The sequence below is a fragment of the Polypterus senegalus genome, chromosome 7 (genome assembly GCF_016835505.1).
Source record: "Polypterus senegalus isolate Bchr_013 chromosome 7, ASM1683550v1, whole genome shotgun sequence".
NCBI lineage: Eukaryota > Metazoa > Chordata > Cladistia > Polypteriformes > Polypteridae > Polypterus > Polypterus senegalus.
In genome coordinates, this window is record NC_053160.1 from 36,625,344 (window position 1) to 36,652,719 (window position 27,376).

The window sequence follows — 27,376 nt, forward strand, 5'->3', positions numbered from 1 at the left end:
TGAACCCTTTAGAATTTTCTATATTTCTGCATAAATATGACCTAAAACATCATCAGATTTTCATTCAAGTCCTAAATGTAGATGAAGAAAAACCAGTTAAACAAATTAGACAAAAATATTATACTTGGTCATTTATTTATTGAGGAAAATGATCGAATATTACATATTTGTGAGTGGCAAAAGTATGTGAACCTCTAGGATTAGCAGTTAGTATGAAGGTGAAATTAGAGTCAGCTGTCAGTGGGCACCCTGTGTTATTTAAAGAACAGGGATCTATCAAAGTCTGCTATTCATAACACGTTTGGGGAAGTGTATAATGGCACGAACAAAGGGGATTTCTGAGGACTATCAGAAAAAGAGTTGTTGATGCTCATCAGGCTGGAAAAGGTTACAAAACCATCTCTAAAGAGTTTGGACTCCACTAATCCACAGTCACAGAGATTGTGTACAAATGGAGGAAATTCAAGACCATTGTTACACTCCCCAGGAGTGGTCGACCAACAAAGATCACTCCAAGAACAAGGCGTGTAATAGTCGGCGAGGTCACAAAGGACCCCAGGGTAACTTCTAAACAACTGAAGGCCTCTCTCACATTGGCTAATGTTCATGTTCCTGAGTCCACCATCAGAAGAACACTGAACAACAATGCTGTGCATGGCAGGGTTGCAAGGAGAAAGCCACTGCTCTCCAAAAAAAAACATTGCTGCTCATCTGCAGTTTGCTAAAGATCACGTGGACAAACCAGAAGGCTATTGGAAGAATGTTTTGTGGACGGAGCAGACCAAAATAGAACTTTTAGGTTTAAATGAAAAGCGTTATGTTTGGAGAAAGGAAAGCACTGCATTCCAGCATAAGAACCTTATCCCATCTGTGAAACATGGTGGTGGTAGTATCATGGTTTGGGCCTGTTTTGCTGCAACTGGGCCAGGACAGCTTGCCTTCATTGATGGAATAATGAATTCTAAATTATATCAGAGAATTCTAAAGGAAAATATCAGGACATCTGTCCATGAACTGAATCTCAAGAGAAGGTGGGTCATGCAGCAAGACAACGACCCCCAGCACACAAGTCGTTCTACCAAAGAATGGCTAAAGAAGAATAAAGTTAATGTTTTGGAATGGCCAAGTCAAAGTCCTGACCTTAATCCAATCAAAATGTTGTGGAAAGACCTGAAGCGAGCAGTTAATGTGAGGAAACCCACCAACATCCTAGAGTTGAAGCTGTTCTGTATGGAGGAATGGGCTAAAATTCCTCCAAGCCGGTGTTCAGGAATGATCAAAAGTTACTGCAGACGTTTAGTTGCAGTTATTGCTGCAAAGGGGGGGTCACATCAGATACTGAAAGCAAAGGTTCACATACTTTTGCCACTCACAAAAGTATAATATTTTTGTCTCATTTGTTTAACTGGTTTCTCTTTCTCTACTTTTAGGACTTGAGTGAAAATCTGATGATGTTTTATTTATACAGAAATAAAGAAAATTCTAAAGGGTTCACAAACTTTCAAGCACAACTGTAGTTCATTCTCTGCTACTCTGGATTTCCTTCCAAATCTCAATTAATTGTTAATAGCTACCTTTAAAGTAGCATATTTTAAGTGTGCTATTGAAAGCCCTGTGAAGGATTAGTACTCTGTCCCATTCAGGGTTAGATCCTGCCTTGTGCTCAGTGCTGCCTGGATAGGCTACACACTTATATTAAATGATTTTTATTAGATTAGTTTGAGAGTGTCATGCTTTTGCTTTTTTTAAATGTAATTTGTTAAACGTATATATAAACAACAGATTTGCTTCAACCAATATATTATTGCTTACTATGTTCAGATATCCATAGAAGCTCCTGCTTCATTTTAATTATGTCTACAAAAAAGCATTGACTATAATAAAGAAGATCTGTTTTATAGTGGGTTTAGATGATGGATGGATGGATGGATGTTAGAGCCAATAAAGGACAAACATCATGACAAATAAGAAATTAACTTGATTCTATATTATGAGAACATGCTAAGGCTCCAGCTCCTCACTTCCATGTGTATAAAAAAATAAGTCTGTGAAATGGAGAGGGCTGATTGATATGAGATTATGAGATAAGTGAACTTCAGGAATGTGGAATATTGGCTTATATTAATATTCTGTGTTTACATACCATTGTCTTCAAAATGCTGCTGTGTTTTATTGGTTTTATGTGGTTTTGCTTAAAAAAAGTGCCCCGGTAATTACATAAATTTGAATAGCATACAGTAGTGTGGGTATTACTTTAATTTTCCTTTTGTATTCCTTCTATTATCATCATTTCCTGCTTTCCTGTTGCTCTACCCGCATCAGAAGTGTAATGTGGTGCAGCTGAATACTGCCATTCACTGCTCTCTTGTTAGTGTCTATCTATTTAAATGCCCTCTAACAAGTGTATTTCTGTCTTTATTTAAATAGCTTGCTGGCAATACTGACTGTGAAAGGAATTATACAAGGGAGAGGACATTTGATTGATTGCTCAGCTGCACTGTAAATAAACCAGTATTGCAGATGTAAATGCTGCCAAATTCTAAGACTAGTTTAATAAAAGATTTTTTTCAAGATTCTCTCAACTAAGATATTTATTAAATGAGTGGTTTTCAAAAAGCTATAAGAATGATAAGCTTCTCTATGATAAGCTTTCCAGTGGTTCAATTAGTGTAAACAATGGGTTCACAGTGCTGCTATTAGTGACTGCTAGAGCTGAGGTTTCCCAATTTGGCCTCCTACTTCTATGAGGAGTTGAGTGGAGATGTCAGAGGATATTTGGAAAACGGCCATTACTGCTGTCGCTAAGTTATTTCTAACAGCATGATAGTGGGCTAGCAAGAATAATTACAACTGTCAATTATTAATTCTGTGGAGAAAGTGTCAGTTATTTAGACAGCTTCTTCAAATTTGTGTTATCTTATAATAAAATGTAATTTGCTCTTTTAAAGTGCTCTTTTAATGGATTTATATTTCTGTACTAAGCAGTGCTTAATTGGTAAATTAAAATGTCGAGAGCGCAAAATGATCTGATTAAATACTGACATAATAGGAAGGTGAAAATAGTTTATTCTGTGTTGCTAAATACCCTTGCAGCCTTCTCTAATTGTTAAGACTAAATGCCTAGTCCTGGTAAAGGTATGGTATAGTGGCCTGGAAGAAGGAGGAAAGGAATAATGGAAAAAAGCATAAAGACAGAAGTTAGTTGGTTCATGATTAATATCCTCTTTCCCTTTTCTTATTTATTGCCTTTGAAATATTATGTATTTTCATGAAAAATACATATACATTGCATTACTTATATAATAATTCTTTGCATTTATATAGCGCTTTTCTCACTACTCAAAATACTCAGCACTTGCAGGTTAAGGGCCCTTGCTCAAGGGCCCAACAGAGCAGAGTCCCTATTGGCATTTATGGGATTCGAACCGGCAACCTTCCAATTGCCAGTGCAGATCCCTAGCCTCAGAGCCACCATGGCGGACGCCTTTATCCAAAGTGACTTGCATCATTTATGAAACAATTGGTTAAATTTCATTTTGATTTTCTAGCTTAAGTAGTGGCAAGTCAAGTAACTTACTCATGGTCAAACAGTGTCAGTAAGCAGGATTCAAACCCAAAACCTCAAGGTTTGAAATCCAAAGCCTTAACCAGTACATCGCATATTTAAGTTAAATGTGATTAAAGCATGAGTTCGGTATTTTTTAACACTGAGGATAAATTTTCATAAGTTTAGGATAAGTTTTTCATAATAATGATGTACTTTCATTTTCCCTTACACTTGCTTTGTCATCTGAACATATACTCACTGTAACTCTTTTATGAAACATACACCCTTTAGAATTGTAACTGCATTTTTGGGAGCTTGTGCGGTTTATTATTTCTCAGAACTGTGTTGTCTCATGATGTGTACTCCTGAGTAGCTTATCTATGGCAAATTCCATTGACCGTCGTCTTGATCATTTTAATTTTATCAATGACAATTTCACCTTGAATAGGGATACCAGGACCAGTAAAGCGTAGCATGGTGTTTGTTGGTGAGTACCTAGTGGCCATTTGACCCTCATTACAAAGCCAGGCACAGCCTGAAAAAACAGTATGGAGTTGCTGTGTGGGCTTAACACCATGAATGTGAAGGAAATGAGATGGATCAAATTCCAGTCCAGGCATACTGTACTAGACCATATTAATATAAAGTGGCTCTTGAGCAGCAAAATGCAACTTATCTTGAGGTAAGGATAAACAACACATGCAAAAGGCTGAAAACAATCAACAAAATTCAGTCAGACTCACCTTTATATGCTGAATCAGGTCTCAAACTAAATTTCTTGTTAAAGTATGGTCTTTCTCCTTCTGTGCGGTCGTTCCATGGAAAGAGGCCTAGTGTTGTATACTTGGAGTTTGTTCAGGTGGATGAGAGAGTTACTGTGACTTTGAGTTGAAAAGAGGACATTTTTTACTTTTGTTTTGCCATTTGAACAAACCTCAATTCAGAGTATTTGGCCCTTTCAGAGATGTTAGATTTGGAGCTTGAAAGGGTACCATCTACTGACTTTGTTGAAATTCCTTATTAGGAGACTACATCACTTAAAATATGTAGAAAATGACAGAGATACCTGGAGTGGCCTGATTGGAAGGAAAGGCTTGCTTGATGTGAAGCTGAGTGGTTGAATTGTCATTGGATTTCTATACTGGTCATGGATTGTTCCTGAAAAACAGCATGCTTATACAGAAGGATGCTGTTCAATTAACCTGGTACCAGAGTACAATAAGATAATATTCAATGATTTGACTTTGTAGTTGTATCATCTGACCTGAGGCTGCACATTCAAAACCCTTAGTTACCAATTGATCACCACTTTGTGGTGAGCTGACTTACATCTATGGAACAACAAGTAGAAGTGTCACTAACGTGTACTTGTAGGGTTCATTCCTGACATCTTAAGGCATTTTTTATTGTTGTTTGGTGGGTGGGATCAGTATCTTGGGACTAGCAGACTGGAGTGCTGGTCCCCATTGTTAAATAGGGGTACAGAAAGTTTGTTCTAATTACCAAAGGATCGCACCTCTCACTGTCCATGAGATTGTAAAAGCTGGGTTGGATGGTACAGGACACTCTGTCCAATGGTTGAACCTCCGATCCAAGAATAGCAATACTATACTAATACTAATAGTGGAGGAACAATGGAACAACTGTTTGCCCTTGCACAGATATTTTAGGGGTTCTGGGAATTTTCCAGTCCCCATCTACAAGGACTTTATGGATTTGGGAGAAGCTTGGGATCATGTACCCCACGGTATCTTGTGAAAGGTGATTTAAGAGTATGGAGCCCTACCCCTTGCACTTTACAACAGGTCATCAACCTGAAGCTAAGTATGATCAGGCCCTGACAGTACGTGAATGGCCTACCTTCTAGGAAAAGCTGGGTTGCTGCTGGAAGAGGTGTTGGTGAGGCTAGCAGGGGGTGCTTACCATGTGGCCTGAATGTGGAAACCAATACCCCAGTGCAGTGATGGGGACACTGTGCCGTAAAAATAACATCATCCTTCGGATTAGACTTAAAACCGAGGTCCTAATTCTCTGTGGTCATAAAAGATCCCTGGGGATCCTTCATAAAGAGTAGGGTGCACCCCGATGTCCAGGTAAAATTGCCCAACACGGCCTAGTCATTTTGGCCTCTGTCTCTAACTGGCAATCTCTCTCACCACTTCACCACCTAACAGCTAAGGTGTGTTGAGGGTACTAGTGGAAAAATGGCTTTGCATGATCCAGGTGGATGCTACACATTAGTGGTGTTTGAAGTAGCTGCCTACTCACTGAAGTAATTTGAGTAGTGAGAAAAGTGCTATATAAGTGTAAATAATTATTCTTTATTATTATAGGGATGCAGGGCCACTGCTACATACCATTCATGGAACAAGAGTTTTGTTTGCATACTTTGCATTCAGTTTAGTCTCTTCACTGTGGGTGTCTTGTTCCTTCTAATGTTAATGATTTTAGTGGACTAAACATTAAGGTGCAGCCAAAGATTGGAGAGTATCTAGTTTGAGAACCTAAGAATTTGCATCTCTGCTGTTTGCAGATGGTGCCATGTTGGTTTGTTCATCACACTGGTGCTCACTGGAACAATTCATAGCTGAGAATGATGTATTAACACCTCTAAATGTGAGCTCATGATACTCTTGCAGAAAAGTGTGGATTGTTTTCTGCAGGTAGCGGGTGAGCAGCTCCCCAAAGTGAAAGAGTTCAAGTGCCTCATGGTCTTGTTCACAAGCAATGGAAGAGGGGATTGTTAGACTGACTAAGGAATTGATGAAATGACAATAGTTCTGCTGATGTTGCACCAGGCTCTGATAGTAAAGAAGAAGCAGGATACTCAGACCAGACTTTTAATTTTACCAATAAGTCCAAATCCCTGTGATCAACTGTGGTTAAAATTTCTTGCTCTTAACTGAAAGAAAGAGAGAAAAAAAAAAAACTATTGAGGAGGTTTAGGAATGGCATTAGAGTGCCCCTTCCATCTGGCATGGCATCTTCCATGAAAGGTAAACAAGACAATTCTCACCCTGAGAAGGGACAAAAGTAGAATATGCCGTAGGAATTAAATCTTTATAAAGGCCTGCGGCTTCTGGGAAATGGTATGTGTTGGGAAATATTACTGAGGGTAGGGTGGCCTGATTAGGCCAGCTCAGCATGCAGCTATTAGTGAGTGGGCCATCGGTCTAAATAAGAAATATAATAACTTAAAATATAACTAATTGAATCCACTCTGTAATGGCAGAGGTCCAAGTTTAATAACTCAGCTCACTGTGTTTGAGTTTCCTAATCTTCATATTCCAGTTTTGGGATTTCATGAAGATGGAAACAATCCTGGTAGTCCGGGGCACAAGGGAAGGACCACCATCCTAAAGTGTACATCATTGGGATGAGTAGACAGAGAATATGGCATGCAGGTAATTGTAACAGAAACATTTTGGAGACAAAGTGTTTGAAAGCAGCGTTCTTGACTTAAAAGCTGACTTTTTACAACTTGAATCCTAATTGTCACATTCTACAAAAGTGAAGAGAACATTATTGTTAATGTCATAAATTAGATTTTTTTTTTGTTGTTTAATCAATTTTGTGTTTGACGAAAAAGTCAAGTAACTATATTCTGTCTTAATTAACTATATTCTGATTCATTCAAGCCTCATAGCATGTTTTTGGTGAGCAGGCAGTGAGCTTTACAAGAGCAAAGTAATTTGAACTAGTAGGTCATCTGAGTGCAAGTACATGCTTGCCATCCAGTCTATAGAGTTTCAAGGAGAAAGAAGACTTTTTTTTTCATTTTAATGATAATTCTAACTACTTTGCCGCAGGGATAACTGTAAAATTATGTATACTCATAAGGATTAGCAGACTTGTTGGTTTTGTTTCCTTGTACTTGTTTTATTTGTAGTTCAATATTGTTAGCCCCTACATAGTTTTACTGTGTTAATCAAGTCAAATTAACCTTGGGACAGGTTTTAAAATATATTTTTAAACAGAGCTTGCACTTCAGACTAATCAACCTTTTTGCATTTAATATAAGTGAAGTATATCTTTAAATGCATTTATGATATATTTAGTTTTTAATCACAAACACAAATGGTCATTTTCAAAGACTGCCTTTTTATCTTTTCCAAATGTTTTTAAGTATCTAGAAACAAATGTTTTTTTGTATATTTTGAAATTCATAACACTTTAAAAATAGACCAGGAAATATGTTAAGAATATTTTAAAATACTTTATTAAAAATCCTACTCAGATATTTGCAGTACATTTTAATGTTATTTTGTGATGTATTATTATTATTTTGTCAGCTCCCCATTCAAGCAAGAGTAGATTATTGAATGAATATAATTAACATCAATGAAAACATTAGTGGTAGTTGTCTTGTTAACAAATAAAAAGACAAATGAAACAAGAATTTTTCATTCATTATCATTTAGCAGCCCAAAAACCAATACAATATGCAACTATACCTGTATGTAAAAAATAATGTAAAAAATGTAGTGCAAGACTGCTGTTTTCAGCAGTCTCTGTATAATAGGAAGCAGTCAGGCAAAACTTGACATATACACCACTTGGTAGTATAAACCATTTTAACATGGCAGTCTTAGCTGTGATACTGTGTGTTTTGAAAAGTATTTCTATATAGAAATAAAAATTTTTCCCAAGTGACTTGTGAGAAATATTCTAAGTGATATCTAAGTCATCTGAAACGACTACCTAAAGTAAGCAAAGCACTCCAGGACAAGAAACTTGGGCATTCATTAAGTCCATTTGAACCATTTAAAACACTTGTTACAATGCTAAATTCACTCAAGATGTGTAATTGGATTAAAATTCTTCAACAAAGGTACCTTTTAGGGTTGGACTTTTCTGAAAAACAAATGTTAATTGTTATGTATTTTGGTTTTGTCGTTTAATGCTTATTTTTTAGACATTTGCACTCCCCTGTGTTTGCTGCCATTTTTTTATTCTGCAGTATAATAACCTTCGGAATTGAGTTTCTTTTTAGTACATACACAATTTCAGTTGATTCACACATACTGTGTATATTTTGAAGGTTTAACATTGGCAGGAGAAAATCCAAGTTAGTAAAGCAAGAAGGTGCTCTGTCAGTGGGATCTTCCTATGGGAGCATCCTTCTGGCAGTCATAGAAATCCTTCATATACCAGTGGGAGTAGCCCAAGTCCACTAGAGAATAACTGGCAATGCAGGGTTTGATTCAGTAAGGAATTCTCTATGAACTTCCTCAGGAGTTGAACGTTATACTGCCCCTGAAGGAATTCTGCAGTAGTCCCCCAAAACACAAGAAGGCAGGCTTATGTTGTTTGTGTCTGAGACTTCAACTAGTGAGAGAGAGAATGAGAGCATGGATTAATGGCAGCAGAGCATAAAATGAGGCTGATGAGAGACCCATAAGCATTCAATACACAGTCCCTGACTAGGGTGAGCGGAACAATGTTATTCATTTATTACCTTGCCCCTTAAAGGGCTGCATAGTGCTAATGGGAGCATGTGAAGTTAGTTTTAGCTGTGTATCCCTTTAAGCAAAGACGTTAACCACTGGCTATGGAGGTGACTTTGAAAGTGGGTTAAAAAGACACCCTTTGCCCTAAGAATTAGTCCAAGTTAATACAGAGCTGGGTTGAATGTTCACTGCCAGGGGTAAGATAGATAATGGGAGAAATGATAGGGCTTTGTGTAATACTTGGCAGTTGGAATGGGCCAGTGTCTTTCTTTTCTATTACTTTGTTTTGTGCTGTTGTATTCTATCTGTGTTGATTCTTCTTTGTGTATATGCATATTATTGACTCTTTGGTATTCTCTCTGGATTGTGCGCTCATATTATTAAATACAGTATATGTAATCTTTTTGCATTTAAAACTGGTTAAAATTTTAGAACACCTTAGTTTTTCTAGTTTTTCTTCAAGTGTAATCATTTGAAATGCAATTAATGACTTAAAATGGTGAAAAGGTAAGCAAGGATTAATTCAGAGAGTGTTAGAAACACAGTCTGTTCCAACTCAACTTTAAGACTAAGGGTTTTTAAGTAATCGGCAACAGTTGGGATACCTGTGCAAATAGTTTGCTTCAAGTTGCAAGACTTAATTTACTTTTTTTAATTTACTAATTTTTGCAGAACATCTATAGGCTGTAACCAATTAGTTGTTCCCTGAAGAAGGCCCATTTGTAATATTCTGGTATTTTTTTTCTTAGTTTTTGTTAATCTAAACTTTAAATTTACACCCCTGGAACTTTACTGCTTACTTTTTGATCATTTTAGGTCATTCTACTGATTACATTTGTAGAAAAACTGAGATGTTCTAAAACTGTGTGTATATAGTGCTGGATTATTACCTTTCACTTGATATCAGGTACTTTTAGTCACTACTGACTTGAATGGTTATATTTGAAGGAAATTAACTTAATGTGAATAATTTTCTGCAATCTGCTGTTTCCTATTAAAAGGGTGTGTACAGGAACAGCATTGCTTATTATTCTCCACCCAGGACTTCCCACAGGAATTAAACTTTTAATTAGTGTACATTCTTGTCTTAACTGAAACACTAACTTTAAAACTCATGTCTGGAGCATTAAATATACCAGACTTCCAAGAAGCAAACAAATCATTATGTGTCTCGTTATATTTCAGCTTGGGATCTCCTTTGGCTGAGACTTGTGTTTTTAATAGTTTGTTTAATAGTCTTGAGTTACAAATATCCTTGACTGCTTTTTTTACATTTTATAATATCATACATAGTAATGTCATTACTGTCAATAAAAAGTCATCCAGGCATCCCAGATACTGCATTACAGAGATGATTTCACACAGACCCACATAACTGAGGTATATATAAACAAAGAGTGAGCAGCAAAATAAACTTATTAAACTTTAGCAGTCTGCATCTGTAAATAATTGAATTCCACTTGAAAGCAGCTTCACAGAAATGGTAAATTGCACCACTAAATGTGCAGCATCTGTCGCTTGGCATAAATATTTGCCAGCACCATGTCTAAGCAGAAGTGTAGCATTAGAGCTTGTAATTAACTCTGAGGACTAACAGTCTGTTTCACCTTGTTGAATCTCTGCTCTTAGCAGGATGTTCAGCCCCTTCATAGAAGGTGAACATACATGTGCTTGCAGCTGGATATGATTTCATCTATACAGTGTGTTTTTCAAGTTCAGGTTTTGTGCATGTGCTTTGTGTGTGGAAAGTGTCCAGTTTGCAAACATAGTGCCTTATAGGCCATTTTATTAGAACTAGACATGCCATTCTTTTCTGACAAGTTGAATCTCTGTATTTTGAAAACCTGTCATATGTAACATGCTTGAGATTATTTTACAGGATATATATTGGAGGGTCTTACACAAATGACCACTTTAAATCATTAGCTTCATCTTTGTTTAAAATAGAAGTATACTAGTGGCTTGTAAGTACTGTATATTGCATTATTTGTCTAAAAGTTCATTAATTTTTTACTTCTGAATTGGAAGCAGAGAGTGGCCGAACGAAAATGGAAGACATAAACTGACATGAAAAGTGTTTAAAGTTTCTTTTGGGAGCCTCTAAAGGTTAGGCTGCTGTGTTATACATAGCACCCAAAAGAGAGAGAGAGAGAGACTGGTTTAATATAGTAGAATCTCTACTTAGAACAAGAAGCAGCTAGTGAGTGTGGTATGCATCCTTTCTAAAGTCTCCAAATATGTTCTCCACTCCCACCAAGACTCATTCTCTGACTGGTCCAAAAGAACCGTTGTAATACATCACATCCTGAAAATTCTCTGTCTGCCTTCTTCTTCTTTCGTCTGCTTCTGTTTGGGGTTGCCACAGTGGATCATCTTCTTCCATATCTTTCTGTCCTCTGCATCTTACTCTGTTAAACCCACCACCTGCATGCCTTCTCTTAAGCCTGCCTCTTTTCCTCTTGCCTGGCAGCTCTATCGTTAACATCTTTTTCCCAATATACCTAACATCTCTCCTCTGCACATGTCCAAACCAACGCAATCTCGCCTCTCTGACTTTGTTTCCCAACCGTCCAACTTGAGCTGACCCTCTAATGTATTCATTTCTATTTCTATTTCATGTATTCATCTTTAACTCTGCCACCTCCAGCTCTGTGTCCTGCTTTCTGGTCAGTGCCACAGTCTCCAACCCATATAACATAGCTGGTCTCACTACTGTCCTATAGACTGTCCCTTTCACTCTTGCTGATACCCATATGTCATAAATCACTCCTGTCACTCTTTTCCACCCATTCCATGCTGCCTGTGCTCTCTTTTTTCACCTCTCTTCCACAATCCCCATTACTCTGAATTATTGATCCCAAGTATTTAAACTCATCCACCTTCACCAACTCTCTGTCCACCTTCTTACCATCTGGTAAATGGCTTTGGCCCATCAAGACCAGGTTTCAAACAGTAGTTACCCACATGATATGAGATGGATTAGGTTTACATCTTGACCTCACCAAGTGTAGTGCTTTAAATCTGATGACATGCTGAAGTGTTTTGATAAATTGTTTGGGGGCTGTTAGGGAGTGAAGATTAATGTTGTTTTTTTATGCTGTAAATTTGCATTGATTTTTTATTTTAATGAGCCTGACCTAATCCAATCTGATGCAAATGATGTTGTTATGGCAGTAAAGAAAAGTAATTTTGTGGTTGTTTTTGTAGCCTTAGCAAATTATTAGACAAAGCAGTAACTTTGTGTTGTAGCCACCAAAATAACATAAGCTTTAATAGAAAATGTAACTCTTAATCTATTGTGTTTTTACTGTAAGCAGTTACTGGGTGTTTTATTTTTAAAATTAATTTTTCAGGATGCATTATTATTTTAAAAAATCCAGTATCGTTTACTTTCTATTTGCCTGGTAATTGATCATTTGTTTCAATGAAAAAAGTTTTTCGTGCTTCTGCTGGAGGTTGGCAGACATGTCCTCTGTTTGTAGTTTCTCATTTGGCTTTCATTTATATACCAGAAAACAGGCATATTTAAACTGTCTGCAGAACTTGTATGGTTTCTGCCAAGGACTGTTCTGTTTTTATAATGTATCTCTTCTATTTGGGTTTAAAAGTATTGCTTTTTCAGGAGATTCCACGTCACCAGAAGAATAACATCATTTTTTTAACTAATTTTCTTTCCTCCTTTTATTTCTACAAGTTTTCCAGTTCAGAATAATTGAAGATATTGATGCAAAGGTGCAGTTTAAAGTTATTGAACATCAGCATAGTGTATAATTTTTTTAAAGAGACATTTAAGGAGCTAAATAAGTTTTTATTTGTAGCAAAAGAACATCTGTTTCTTTACATCTTAATTGGTGTTTTGTTTGTGTTATACAGTGTGACAGGGTTTACAGTGTAAAGTTCCTTGTAAAACATAAAGGTTGATCAGATATTTTTTTAATTGGTATTGGTATTTGATAAAACTAGCAAACTGAAGTATTAAGGTTAAATGTGTTTTAACCTCTCCTTTATTTTACTTAGGTATGCTTTAGCCTGCTAATAAAGTTTAATAGCATCCCTTATAGCCCAATTGCCCCACTCTGTCATTTGTAAACATGTCAGTTTACAAATCTGTTAGTAAAAATGCAGGATTTAAAAGAACTATAGGCACACAGCAAATTTAGAAAGAATGCAAGGCAATAATTACTTGAAAATATTTATTTATTCTTTGGTATAGACTGCTTTATCTATATCCAAAATTTTAAAATCTACTTAAAAATAGTTCTACTGTTTTTAATACAATAACATATTTCTGTCACTCACAGTTTTCAAACAAAAATGGCAGCAAAAAAAAGTATAATTTAAGTATTCACTAAATTTGGAGTCTAAGGCCGAGTTTATACTTCACACGATGTGACACATGCTGCAGCGGATGCTCCTGCTATGCAGGCATTGTACTGTTTATACTTGCACATGTACTTTACGTAAATCTGGAGGAATCCTGCAGGTGGCAGTGTGAGATATTATCACAGTGAGAACAGGTTCAGCTTTGCTGTGTTGTGAATTGTCTCGAACACCCATTAAATTCCGATGACACCTTACCACAATATCTCTGAAAAGGATGTTTAATGATTAAATCCATCAATCCAGGGATGTGTCCATTCTAACAAGCATTGGGCACGAGGTAGAAACAATTCCTGGACGTGGCCTCAGCTCATCGTAAGGTAAATACAAGCACACACATAACACTGGAGTCATTTTAGTGGTACCAAATCCCCAAATCTGCATATCTTTTTGAAGGAAACCAGAGCACAGTGTGGAATCCATGCAGAGAATACGAGCGATGTGATTCCCAGCGAGACAGCAGTGCTACCGCTCCGCCATCATGTCACCCCATGTGTGTAATTATTAACAGTATTCATTATTTAAACGAAATGAATGATTTATCTGTAAAATGTAACATACATACTTTAATGCATTTCATCATGAAAGTGATATCAAGTATAAATCTAAAGATTCTAAATTTACAGAGAGTTGGAATATCATATATTTAATGTGTTCTGTGTGGTGATCTATTTCTGCTTGCCGCTGCTGTCAGGTCGGGAGGAAGTCCAAGAAGCTTGTAGCAATTTAAAAACTGGGATGATGTTTACGACGGTCTGCTTTATGATAAAGTAAACTACGAGGTTAAAGTGGACATTACGAGATGTCTTGGTCCCATCATAAAAATTAACTTGCCTTTACCATCAGGTGTACCATGCACAGAGACAGAAATTTCTGTTTTCCCATCATCTTAGTTGCCTTCACTTATTGCCACCTCAGCACTTTGTGTTTTAACCGCACCTTTACTTTTCAGAGGTATGTCTTAGCCTTCTAATAATGCTTAATAATCCTTATAGCCCAAATGCCACCTTTAAATGTCAGTTTACAAATCTGTTAATAAAAGCACAGAGTTAAGAAGCATTATTGGCACACAGCAAATTCAGAAAGACTGCAAGGCAATAGTTACTTGAAAATATTTATTTTTTGGTATACAGGTAGACTGCTTTGTCTATATGGAAAATATATGAATCTACTAAAATATATTCCCACTGTTTTTAATATATTAACATTTTTCTGTCACTGACTGCTTTTAAACAAAAATGCCAGCAAAAAAGTAAAATTTAAGTGTGAACTAAATTTGGAGTCTAGGAATACAGTAATAAAACAGATGCAGTCCTCCTGAGGAAAGTTGCAGTGATGACTAACATGGAAAAGCAACAGCAGAAGCCATGAAAGAGCTCACTTTGTACTATCAGTAGTCAGTTTGTTATATAAGCAAGTGGTGTGCATATTTGTACCCTTACAGAGACAGAAGCTGGAAATACCTTGAAGAGACATAGAGTGAACTATTCATTAACTGAAAAAGCATTGTTTGAATCATACGTAAATTATGGTGCTGTGAGAAACATATCAGGTTGATGTGCAAGACAGATTCACTTGTTTCCGCAAATACATGTATTAAGTTAGCATTCAACCTAATTGAGTTTTAACTAACTGAGATTTGGCCTCAATAAGTTTTGAAGGTCAGGTCAAGTAGTGCAGATGACTATGTTGTATGTTGTGAAAAGGAGTCCATGTGCTTGCAGGTACAGCAGGTTCTGTTGGGAGAACTTTGAGCTCATGTTCCTTGTCAAGAGAGTGTCTAGCACAGAAGTGTTCCTGAGGAAACCATAAGCGACACCAGGTGCATTTAACATGCTGAGTGTCACGGTCATTAAAGTTAGAGTTGGAAGGATAGCTTGACAACAGTGTGAATGGTGGGAGGAAATGAGAAGTTGCTGAAGGTGAGAAAAGGAAGGGTGTTATATTAGGTTGAGGTGGGGAAAATGCTGTAGTCACCCAGTCATTTAGTCAGAAACTACTCTTGTCTGTGTTTGTTTTTTAACTTTCAAAGATCTGTTTTCACTTTGATATAGTCTTTTTCTGTTAATCTGTGTTAAAAAAGCCAAATTAAATCAACTGAAATTCAATGTAAAATAATTACACAAGAAGGATCTGACTTGAACTAGACACATTGACACCTTGGTAAACACGCTGTAACTTTTGTACCACCTCAGATGCCTCAGGGATTTTACGGTGTCCTCCCAAATACTAAAGAACCTCTGTACATCTCCTCCATCAAAAGTACTCTGAGAGGAAATATATCCACCTGGTTTGGGAACAGCAAGGAGCAGGACTGCAAAGCTCTGCAGATGATGATGCGGTCAGCCGAATGTGTCCTAGGGTGCGCATTCATTAACCTCCAAGACATCTACATCAAGTGATGTTGAACCAGGGCAAAGAAAATGATCTGTGTTGCCAGCCATCCCCACAGTGGCTGCTCTTCTGTGCTGCGGTCACGTAAACTCTACCGCTGCCTAAAGTTCAGTTAGGTGAGACGAGGAGGAGCTTTTCCCACAGTCCGCCTATTGTCAAATCTATTGCATTAAGTTATTTAATTTAAAGTCTTCTATATAGTTATTAGTATTATTTATAAATTATTGTTTATTAGTTATTTTTATTACATATTTATAATTATTCTAGCAGGAGTACCCGGCGTTGCCCGGGAATCTATAACCGGTGAATTTCCCAAATGAAAGAAATAGAACATAGAAATAGAACAAACATTTTTCTGATTGACATTTTATTGTAAGTTCCTCCACTCTGGATTCTGTGTGCTGTGGCATTTCAGACACCTTTGAAATAGACTTTGTTTTGGCATCTGAAGTAGACCTTCCAACTCTATGTCTTTTTTTCGGTGGCATGGGTATTAGTGAAAAGCAGGACAATTATAATGTGTGACATGGTATTATGTACGGAATAAGCACCACAGTGAGATGAATTTATGTTATTTACAATACGTCGGAAAGCGAACAAATAGCACCAGTCAGTCAGAAAAACCAACACTGAAATCGTATTGTCTGTCAGAAAGCGAGCAACTAGCACCACAAATACAGAAAGCAAGTGAGAAAGAGTAGCACTGAAACCGTACTGGAAAAAAATGTCGGTTAGGGGTACTGTGTTTGTAAGTAGTGTCTGTGTTGAACAGTGATGCCATCTAACGGTCGTTGGCGATGGTAACTACAGAGAGAAGTGACATACAACTGGTGCTGCATTTGGGGAAAATGGTGGAGGAAGGACGCTGTCTTTTTAAGGGAGTCTCTGTTCAAACGTGCTTGCATATAATGGACGAATACAGCACTATCAGTGCGTGTGGTAGTGTGACATGCGGAAACACGGGTGTGTCAGGCGGTCACGCGTACTGGGTCGTTCACGTTTTACATCCAATACGGCAGTTCCCCTTCACCCAATCAAAGCAGTCGGCCTTCTCATACTTGGACACTTCCACAATCTCTTGGCAATTTAAAGAAACATGGGAAAAGAGCGACGCACAGAGACCAAAGCTGCTGCTGGATGGCGCCGCGGTGAACGTCTGTTGTAATGTGCGACCATGTTGTTCATGATAAGTACGGGGACATGTGGTGAACGTTGTGTCAGTGAAAAGGTGCCCTGCGGTTTTCCTCTTTGCAGCACCTCTCAAGCTCCATCAGGTTGGTTTGGGAAGCGTCAGTGCACAGCCATTTTAAGATCTCTCCAGAGATGTTAAATCGGATTCAAGTCTGGGCTCTGGCTGGACCACTCAAGGACATTCACAGAGTTGTCCTGAAGCCACTCCTTTGGTATCTTGGCTGTGTGCTTAGGGTCGTTGTCCTGCTGAAAGATGAACCGTCGCCCCAGTCTGAGGTCAAGAGCACTCTGGAGCAGGTTTTCATCCAGGATGTCTCTGTACATTGCTGCAGTCATCTTTCCCTTTATCCTGACTAGTCTCCCAGTACCTGCCACTGAAAAACATTCCCACAGCATGATGCAGCTACCACCATGCTTCACTGTAGGAGGGATGGTATAGGCCTGGTGATGAGCGGTGCCTGGTTTCCTCCAAACGTGACGCCTGGCATTCACACCAAAGAGTTCAATCTTTGTCTTATCAGACCAGAGAATTTTAAAGTATCTATCTATCTATCTATCTATCTATCTATCTATCTATCTATCTATCTATCTATCTATCTATCTATCTAATTTTGTTTCTCATGGTCTGAGAGTCCTTCAGGTGCCTTTTGGCAAACTCCAGGCGGGCTGCCATGTGCCTTTTACTAAGGAGTGGCTTTCGTCTGGCCACTCTACTATACAGGTCTGATTGGTGGATTGCTGCAGAGATGGTTGTCCTTCTAGAAGGTTCTCCTCTCTCCACAGAGGACCTCTGGAGCTCTGACAGAGTGACCATCGGGTTCTTGGTCACCTCCCTCGATTGCTCAGTTTAGATGGCCGGCCAGCTGTAGGAAGAGTCCTGGTGGTTTCGAACTTCTTCCACTTACGGATGATGGAGGCCACTGTGCTCATTGGGACCTTCAAAGCAGCAGAACTTTTTCTGTCACCATCCCCAGATTTGTGCCTCGAGACAATCCTGTCTCGGAGGTCTACAGACAATTCCTTTGACTTCATACTTGGTTTGTGCTCTGAAATGAACTGTCAACTGTGGGACCTTATATAGACAGGTGTGTGCCTTTCCAAATCATGTCCAATCAACTAAATTTACCACAGGTGGACTCCAATTAAGCTGCAGAAGCATCTCAAGGATGATCAGGGGAAACAGGATGCACCTGAGCTCAATTTTGAGCTTCATGGCAAAGGCTGTGAATACTTATGTACATGTGCTTTCTCAATTTTTTTTATTTTTAATAAATTTGCAATAAGCCCAAATAAACTTTTTTCACGTTGTCATTATGGGGTGTTGTGTGTAGAATTCTGAGGACAAAAATGAATTTAATCCATTTTGGAATAAGGCTGTAACGTAACATAAAATGTGGAGAAAGTGGTGCGCAGTGAATACTTTCCGGATGCACTGTATCAGTTGTGATGAATGTCCACTTCTATAACATCCTGTTGTTGATGTTATTTCCATTCTTCAATTAAGGACTTTTACCACCCAGTCATATAATAGTGTAAGTAGCCTTTGTATAAGCTTAGAAATAAGCATTCTTAAACACATGCCATCTTTAACTGGTGCCAGAATTGTGATTTTCAACTAGTGTACATGTTACTGCTGAACTATAGACTGCTTTAAGTCCATCCATCCATCCATTTTCCAACCCGCTGAAGCCGAACACAGGGTCATGGGGGGTCTGCTGGAGCCAATCCCAGCCCACCAATAAACTTAACTATAATCATATTTCCTGTGTACTTTCCGTGGCTTCTCAGTCTCCTTACTGTTCTTTCTTTTGGTTTTGAAAAGTTTTTAATTTTAACAGACTCTAGGTTCTTGCAATTAGGAATTAAAAATTTAAAAGTAAGACCACAAAGCAACTTGAATTTTCCAATCTCATCTGACTTTAATTCATCATCAGAGCTATTTTTGTTATTACAGATTTTCATCCACTCTGTTACCCAGCACACAGGATTACCTATGATTCACATTTTAGAGTACCATCCAAATAATTGTATTTATAGTATCTTTTTTGTTTTTTTAATTTTACTTTCAAAAGTACAATGTTAATTTGCCTTCTTTTTGACAGTGTATCAAAGTCCACAATGCTTTAGATGGCTTTGGTGGTTTAAATAATTATTTAAAATCTACTGATCACTAAACTGTCCTATGCATTGTGAGTGTAATCTAATAGTTTTTACAGAATGTAAATTACCTCTAGTGGACACTTTCAGTCTTCTTCTTTGAATTTTGGTATTTCCATGCACGTAAAAGTGCAAATGACATGTTTGACTAATTTTGTTAGAAAGGTTACATCTGAGATGAGTGTAGTGGCATCCAGTGAGTTAGCCCCCCTGCTGTTTGCTTTGCATTGTGCCATAACTTCATTTTCAGCTTATAGCAAAGCTTTCATGAGAGTAATACATTGAAGCAGCTTTTGTGAGAAATATGATAAATTCAGAGGTTTTTGGATTTTAGAATTTTTAAAAGTACAGTGACACTTATAAATGAAATGTTTTAAGCTAAAGAGCAATGCATTTTTTAAAGGTGAACAGGAGTAATCCATTTAAAAAAAACTGTATGTTAAAGCATTTAAAATTCCTGGCAGTAAAATGATAGCTGGCAGCTCACCTTTTGCAGAATTCTGCTATACAAATAAACTTTTCCAGACATTTTCTTGAGTCTGACTGGGGAAACTGGCTGTAATATCATAAAGGATGCAAGTATAATCAAATCGGGACAGTGTATCTGTACACCATGAAGCCGTGGCAGCCAAGGTACTGTAATATTGGCCACAGCAAACTGAATTAATTTTCCTAGGCCTCAGAGAATACTGACTGCCTAATTTTCGAAATTGACAATCTACAATAGAGGCACATTTGAAGTTCTGGGTGACTTAAATAATGTCATTCAATGTCTGGTCTTGTAGTGGGGGGCCCCTGCTTTTGCTGCTGAATACTAGTGCTTCAGTACCTGTCCATCATTTGTTACATTACTCTTTCCAAACACATTTCATACTTGAATGTAGTTTCTGCAAAATTCAAAGTGTGGCATGGGCATTTGTGTTTTTCTGAACTCAGTGTAGAAGGTGTGTTGGCCTGTCAGTGAAAAGATGTGTGACTTTGCATTCTTTGCTTTGTAATACAGGTGCCAGTCATAAAATTAGAATATCATGACAAAGTTGATTTATTTCAGTAATTCCATTCAAAAAGTGAAACTTGTATATTAGATTCATTCATTACACACAGACTGATGTATTTCAAATGTTTATTTCTTTTAATTTTGATGATTATAACTGGCAACTAATGAAAGTCCCAAATTCAGTATCTCGGAAAATTAGAATATTGTGAAAAGGTTCAATATTGAAGACACCTGGTGCCACACCCTAATCAGCTAATTAACTCAAAACACCTGCAAAAGCCTTTAAATGGTCTCTCAGTCTAGTTCTATAGGCTACACAATCATGGGGAAGACTGCTGACTTGACAGTTGTCCAAAAGACGACCATTGACACCTTGTACAAGGAGGGCAAGACACAAAAGGTCATTGCTAAAGAGGCTGGCTGTTCACAGAGCTCTGTGTCCAAGCACATTAATAGAGAGGCGAAGGAAGGACAAGATGTGGTAGAAAAAAGTGTACAAGCAATAGGGATAACCGCACCATGGAGAGGCTTGTGAAACAAAACCCATTCAAAACTGTGGGGGAGATTCACAAAGAGTGGACTGCAGCTGGAGTCAGTGCTTCAAGAACCACCACGCACAGACATATGCAAGACATGGGTTTCAGCTGTCGTATTCCTTGTGTCAAGCCACTCTTGAACAAGAGACCGCGTCAGAAGCGTCTCGATTGGACTGCTGCTGTGTGGTCCAAAGCTATGTTCTCTGATGAAAGTAAATTTTGCATTTCCTTTGGAAATCAAGGTCCCAGAGTCTGGAGGAAGAGAGGAGAGGCACAGAATCCACGTTGCTTGAGGTCCAGTGTAAAGTTTCCACAGTCAGTGATGGTTTGGGGTGCCATGTCATCTGCTGGTGTTGGTCCATTGTGTTTTCTGAGGTCCAAGGTCAACGCAGCCGTCTACCAGGAAGTTTTAGAGCACTTCATGCTTCCTGCTGCTGACGAACTTTATGGAGATGCAGATTTCATTTTCCAACAGGACCTGGCACCTGCACAAAGTGCCAAAACTACCAGTACCTGGTTTAAGGACCATGGTATCCCTGTTCTTGATTGGCCAGCAAACTCACCTGATCTTAACCCCATAGAAAATCTATGGGGTATTGTGAAGAGGAAGATGCAATATGCCAGACCCAACAATTCAGAAGAGCTGAAGGCCACTATCAGAGCAACATGGGCTCTCATAACACCTGAGCAGTGCCACAGACTGATCGACTCCATGCCACGCCACATTGCTGCAGTAATCCAGGCCAAAGGAGCCCCAACTAAATATTGAGTGCTGTACATGCTCATACTTTTCATGTTCATACCTTTCAGTTGGCCAACATTTCTAAAAATCCTTTTTTTTTGCATTGGTCTTAATTTATATTCTTATTTTCCGAGATACTGAATTTGGGACTTTCATTAGTTGTCAGTTATAATCATCAAAATTAAAAGAAATAAACATTTGAAATACATCAGTCTGTGTGTAATGAATGCATCTAATATACAAGTTTCAGTTTTTGAATAGAATTACTGAAATAAATCAACTTTGTCATGATATTCTAATTTTATGACCGGTACCTGTATTTCTTTAAGTTGTTTTTCTTTTCTCAAAATAAATGGACATTTATTCATAATTAAATTTTGCCGTCAAACTTTTTCATCAAGAAGGAATAAGAGAAAATTAAATGTCTGACAACAATAACATATGAGTAATATACAGAATAGAAAATAAGAAAAATTTGTGGTGCATTTCTCTGGAAACAGTTAAAACACATTTAATCCAGTGATTTAAAGCCACTCTGAATGTACTTATATACAGAATCTGATAAACAAAAGTAATAAAGTAATACCTCAGTTAACAATGCAGAAGCATTTCAGAACTTTAGCTTGTTTTATGAAACTTCAATAGTGAGGTAGATGCATCAGGACAGGTCTTCTAACTTGGCTCCCCATAGTTAAACAGCTCCATCAAAGGCTGGGCTAAAAGTCAATCCGAGGGGGCATTCTCACCTCTCATATTTGTCCAAGTGGTCCATGATATGTATGTTTAGGGAGACCCATAGAGGCAGCAGGTTTTCTCATTATATATTTTTGTATTATATGTTCCTTTAATTCACCTGCATGTCTGAAATATTTTAAAATTTTTATGATATGCTTGTAATATCAAGGACTGCCTACTTGTCACAGCACTTGTGGGTAAATGGTCTGTGGGCTGACGTGGAAGAAGCCAATTTCACCAAAAATCCATATCACATATAATTAAAGAATCTGACGGGTTCAGCTGATGCTGGTATAATGTACATATTTAGACTGAAATGTGTTTTTAAATAATTGTATACACAAGCATACTTCTAATCTGTCAAAGCCCTCGTCCAGACATTGCTAATAAAAAGTGTTCAATATCAGCTATTCACTCCTACATCTTGAACTGTAAAAAGTGTCTCTTTTTTTCTCACTCACATTGCCACCATGCAAATGCAGGACGTGACATGACTTTCTCCTATTCTTTCTATTAGGAAAAGACAGACTCTATGCCAAGATTATTGTGAACTAGCAGAATACCCGCGCTTCGCAGCGGAGAAGTAGTATGTTAAAGAAGTTATGAAAAAGAAAAGGAAAAATTTTAAAAGTAATGTAATTTCGAATTTCGAAATGAAACCTGCCCAACTTTTGTAAGTAAGCTGTTAGGAATGAGCCTGCCAAATTTCAGCCTTCTACCTACACGGGAAGTTGGAGAATTAGTGATGAGTGAGTGAGTCAGTGAGTCAGTCAGTCAGTCAGTCAGTGAGGGCTTTGCCTTTTATTAGTATAGATATTGTGACCAGGAGATCAAAAGGGCTAAACAATGGAAAAAACCTGCTTAGAGTCATGGAAAGAACATGCAAAGTTCAAAATCACTTAAACTAACAAGATTAGTAAACTGAGTTGTTTTGGTGGCAGAACTTGCATCAACAACATTTGCTCAGACTACTTTAAACTAGAATGTGGTACTAGACAAGGATGCCCCTTGTCACCGCTGCTGTTTGCAATTGCCATTGAACCACTGGCAATACATTGTCGAAATACTGATCAGATAAAGGGGATTAGCAGAGAAGGACTGAAACAGAAAATTTCATTATATGCAGATGATATGGTACTGTATATATCGGACCCAGAAAATTCTGTGCCTGCAGTCTTAGCAGCACTCACAGAATTTCAAAAGATCTCTGGTCTCAGAATTAATCTGAATAAAAGTGTACTCTTTCCAGTGAATTCTCAAGCATATAATATTAGATTAGATACCCTACCTTTTATCATTGCAGAACAGTTTAAATACCTAGGGGTAAACATCACAAGTAAACATAAAGCTCTATATCAACAAAATTTCGCCATCTGCATGGAAAAAATTAAACAAGACTTGCATAGATGGTCAACCCTTCATCTCACACTAGCTGGAAGAATTAACACTGTTAAGATGAATATTCTTCCTAAGCTCCTTTTTTTATTTCAAAACATTCCAATATACATTAATAAATCATTCTTTAGGCAATTAGATTCAACAATAACCTCATTTATTTGGAATTCAAAACATCCACGCATCAAAAGAGCGACCCTACAAAGACAAAAGGCAGAAGGCGGCATGGCTCTACCTAACTTCCAGTTTTATTACTGGGCAGCAAATATACAGGCGATAAGAACCTGGACACAAATAGAAGAACATACACAAGCTTGGTCCGCAATAAAAGTAAAATCCTGCAGTATTTCTTTGTATTCCTTGTTCTGTGCTCCAATAAACACTCGTTATCGGCAATATACAAATAACCCAATTGTGCTCCACTCACTTAGAATCTGGAACCAATGTAGAAAGCATTTTAAGACGGAGAAGCTTCTATCTGTGGCACCTCTGCAAGAGAACCACCTCTTTCAACCTTCACAAACATATGCAGTTTTAATATCTGGAAAAATTGTGAATTAAATTGCTCTGAGATCTTTATATAGACAACGTCTTTGCATCCTATGAACAATTACATTCCAAATTTAACATTCCAGCTACACATTTCTTTCACTATCTTCAAATCAGGAACTTTGTTAAACAGAACCTTCCAGATTTTCCTCATCTTGCACCTTCATCCATGCTGGAAAAAATATTGCTCAATCTCAAGGACACCATCTCTACAATATATAAAATCATTTTACAATCCCTCCCTTTCAAAGATCCAAGAGGACACTGGGAAAAAGATCTCTCAATTAATATATCAGAAAAGGAGTGGAAAGTAGCAATGCAGAGAATTCACTCGAGCTCCATATGCAAAGCATACAATTATACAACTCAAAATTATATATCGAGCACATCTGTCTCGACTAAAACTCTCCAAAATGTTTCCAGGGGATGATCCAACCTGTGAACGATGCAACTAAGTCCCAGCCTCACTGGGTCGCATGTTCTTGGCCTGCACCAAATTAACATTATTCTGGACAAAATTTTTAATTACCTTTCAGACAGCCTTGGCCTCACAATCCCTCCTAACACATTAACAGCTGTGTTTGGGGTTCTTCCAGATGGGTTTAAAGTGGAGAAAGACAAACAAATTGTGATTGCATTCACTACACTTTTGGCACGCAAACTTATTCTGATAAACTGGAAGAACACAAACTTTCCTCTTTTAAGTCAGTGGGAAACCGATGTGTTATACTATTTGAAATTGGAAAAAATCAAATACTCAGTTAGAGGATCCGTACAGACTTTTTTCAAAACATGGCAGGATCTAATCAGTAATATTTTAAAATAAGCTCATAAAGCATAGAGAATTTATTAATTTAGGTATGTTTACAAGCCTTAAATTTCACGCGGTTTGGTTTGCTCTCTCTCTCAGGGGTGGGGATCGATCTGTTCTTAACTCAATTTTTCTGTTTGTAAAAACTTGATTGCTTTGTATGGATTGCAATAAATTAATAAAGGAAGGGGAAAAAATCTGAGCAGAACTAGGCAATCTTAACTAACCAAAAGTAAATATGTAACTAAGGAAAACTTGAAAACATGCAACAAAGATTTGTTTTGAAAAACTAGGGTAACCAGAAGCTACACTGCCATCATTTATATTTGCTGGAATTGATTATGTTACACATCCCAAAGTTAGCGTCACATGGCTAAAAATGTTTGGTGCTTAGGCACCCTCTAGTTTGCAACATAATGCCACAGAAATGTCTAAAATGCCAGCAAGAGTGGAGAGAATTTTTCTAACCCCAGCTATTCATAAAAGTGAATCTTTATAAATAAGTTATAAAATTTCCAAAAAGGCTCTGTTTAACAAAGAAGCTCAGAATTCACAAAAGAACAAATACACAATTCAGTAAGTGGAGTCAAAAACAGACCAAAAGGGTAAAAAAATTAAGAACATCACAAAAGCACAATATGAAAACTAGAGAAACCATTAGCACAGTCAGTGAACCGCAAGGGTCTGTGGGTTTTCCCCAGAGGCTGAGAGCAGTTCCTTGCAGTGATGGGCAAGTGGTTCTGTCTCTTGTGGGCCCCTCCACAAAATGCAAGGAACATAACAGAAAATGTTTTGACATAAAGAAATCAAATGAACAAACGTTAATGTAACATAATGTAAAAAATTAACACAGCAAACATAAAAGGGACATGTGTACCCCAGAAGCTGAAACGTAATAGATTAAGCCACAACAAAGATGGCCACCGAAATGAAACATGACCTCACCAAAATGGTCGGAGCATGACAACTCCATCCCAGAATTAAATATAAGCAAACACAAAATACACAATCATAAGTTCGAAATGACACATCAAATTGATACAAAACAAAAAATAAGGAGATTCCCAACTCTAATCAGTTTCAAAACACTGCCTTTAAACATACTGTACATTCATATACATGTACATTGTCAAACCTGCTTAATCCAGTGCAGGAGAGCCAGCAATGACTTGCCAATCAGAATGAGCCTCGCATCAGGGTATGCCCACTTATTACACACAGTTCATATATAGGTCTATACTGTTAAGACAAGAATACAATGAAGTATTCGTAATTTTGCATTTCCTGTTGTTTTAGAATTTGTTTTCAATTTAAATACACTCACACAAATTTTTAGTATGCTGGTATTTTTTGTTTTCCAAACCTGTACTGCTAGAAGAATTATATTTGAAATTACAATCAACTAGTTTATAACCCAGTTCTAAATGATACTGATGCTCTATGTAAGAAAGCTCAGAGCAGACTATACTTTCTGAGAAGGTTGGCATCCTTCAACATCTGCAGTTAGATGCTGCAGATGTTCTACCAGACGGTTGTGGTGAGTGCCCTCTTCTACGCGGTGGTGTGCTGGGGTGGCAGCATAAAGATGAAAGACGCCTCACGCCTGGACAAACTTGTTAAGAAGGCAGGCTCCATTGTAGGATTAAAGTTGGACAGTTTAACATCTGTGGCAGAGCGACGGGCACTAAGCAAACTCCTGTCAATCATGAAGAATCCACTGCATCCACTTAACAGTGTCATCTCCAGGCAGAGGAGTAGCTTCAGTGACAGACTTTTGTCACTGTCCTGCTCCACTGACAGACTGAGGAGATCGTTCCTCCCCCACACTATGTGACTCTTCAATTCCACCCGGGGGAGTAAATGCGAACATTAATTTTATTTTAATTCTTTTCATTTTTATTACTATTTAATTTAATATTGTTTCTTTGTATCAGTATACTGCTGCTGGATTATGTGAATTTCCCCTTGGGATTAATAAAGTATCTATCTATCTATCTATCTATCTATCTATCTATCTATCTATCTAGGCTGACTGCACTGGTCTTTATATTTTTTATGGGAGCATTTTCAGAATGTTGCTACAATAAAAAGTATTTTAATAATAAATCATAATCCAAGCATTGCTGGATTTTCACTTCTGTTTAAATTTTCAATATTCTTTAAAACTTAAGAAGTTATTTCTTGTTTAGTAAGACCATTCAGTCTCGACTGCATGAAAAATGTGTCATCCATCATTAACAAAAATGACTTTTTTCATTGTTAGTTTAATAAATTTGAAGTACTTGTCAATATGTTAGTAAAACATTTTATTGACCTGTCAGTTTATTACTAGATGTTCAGAAATGCATTTTTTTTACGTCTTTCTACTTATGTAATTTGCACTGGTATACCATTTTTTTTTATGGTCTTATACGATTGCCCATTTTGTTATATCTTTAGATTGTTATCTAGGTTTTATCTGATAGCCATTTTTAAATGCAGCTTACCAATGT

General features: G+C 37.5%; 1 protein-coding gene across 4 annotated transcripts in view; it reads left to right on the plus strand.

The window, feature by feature from the left end:
* Positions 1-27,376, plus strand: part of pdzd2 (PDZ domain containing 2) — a 456,165-nt gene that overhangs the window by 279,588 nt on the left and 149,201 nt on the right. The window lies entirely within an intron of this gene.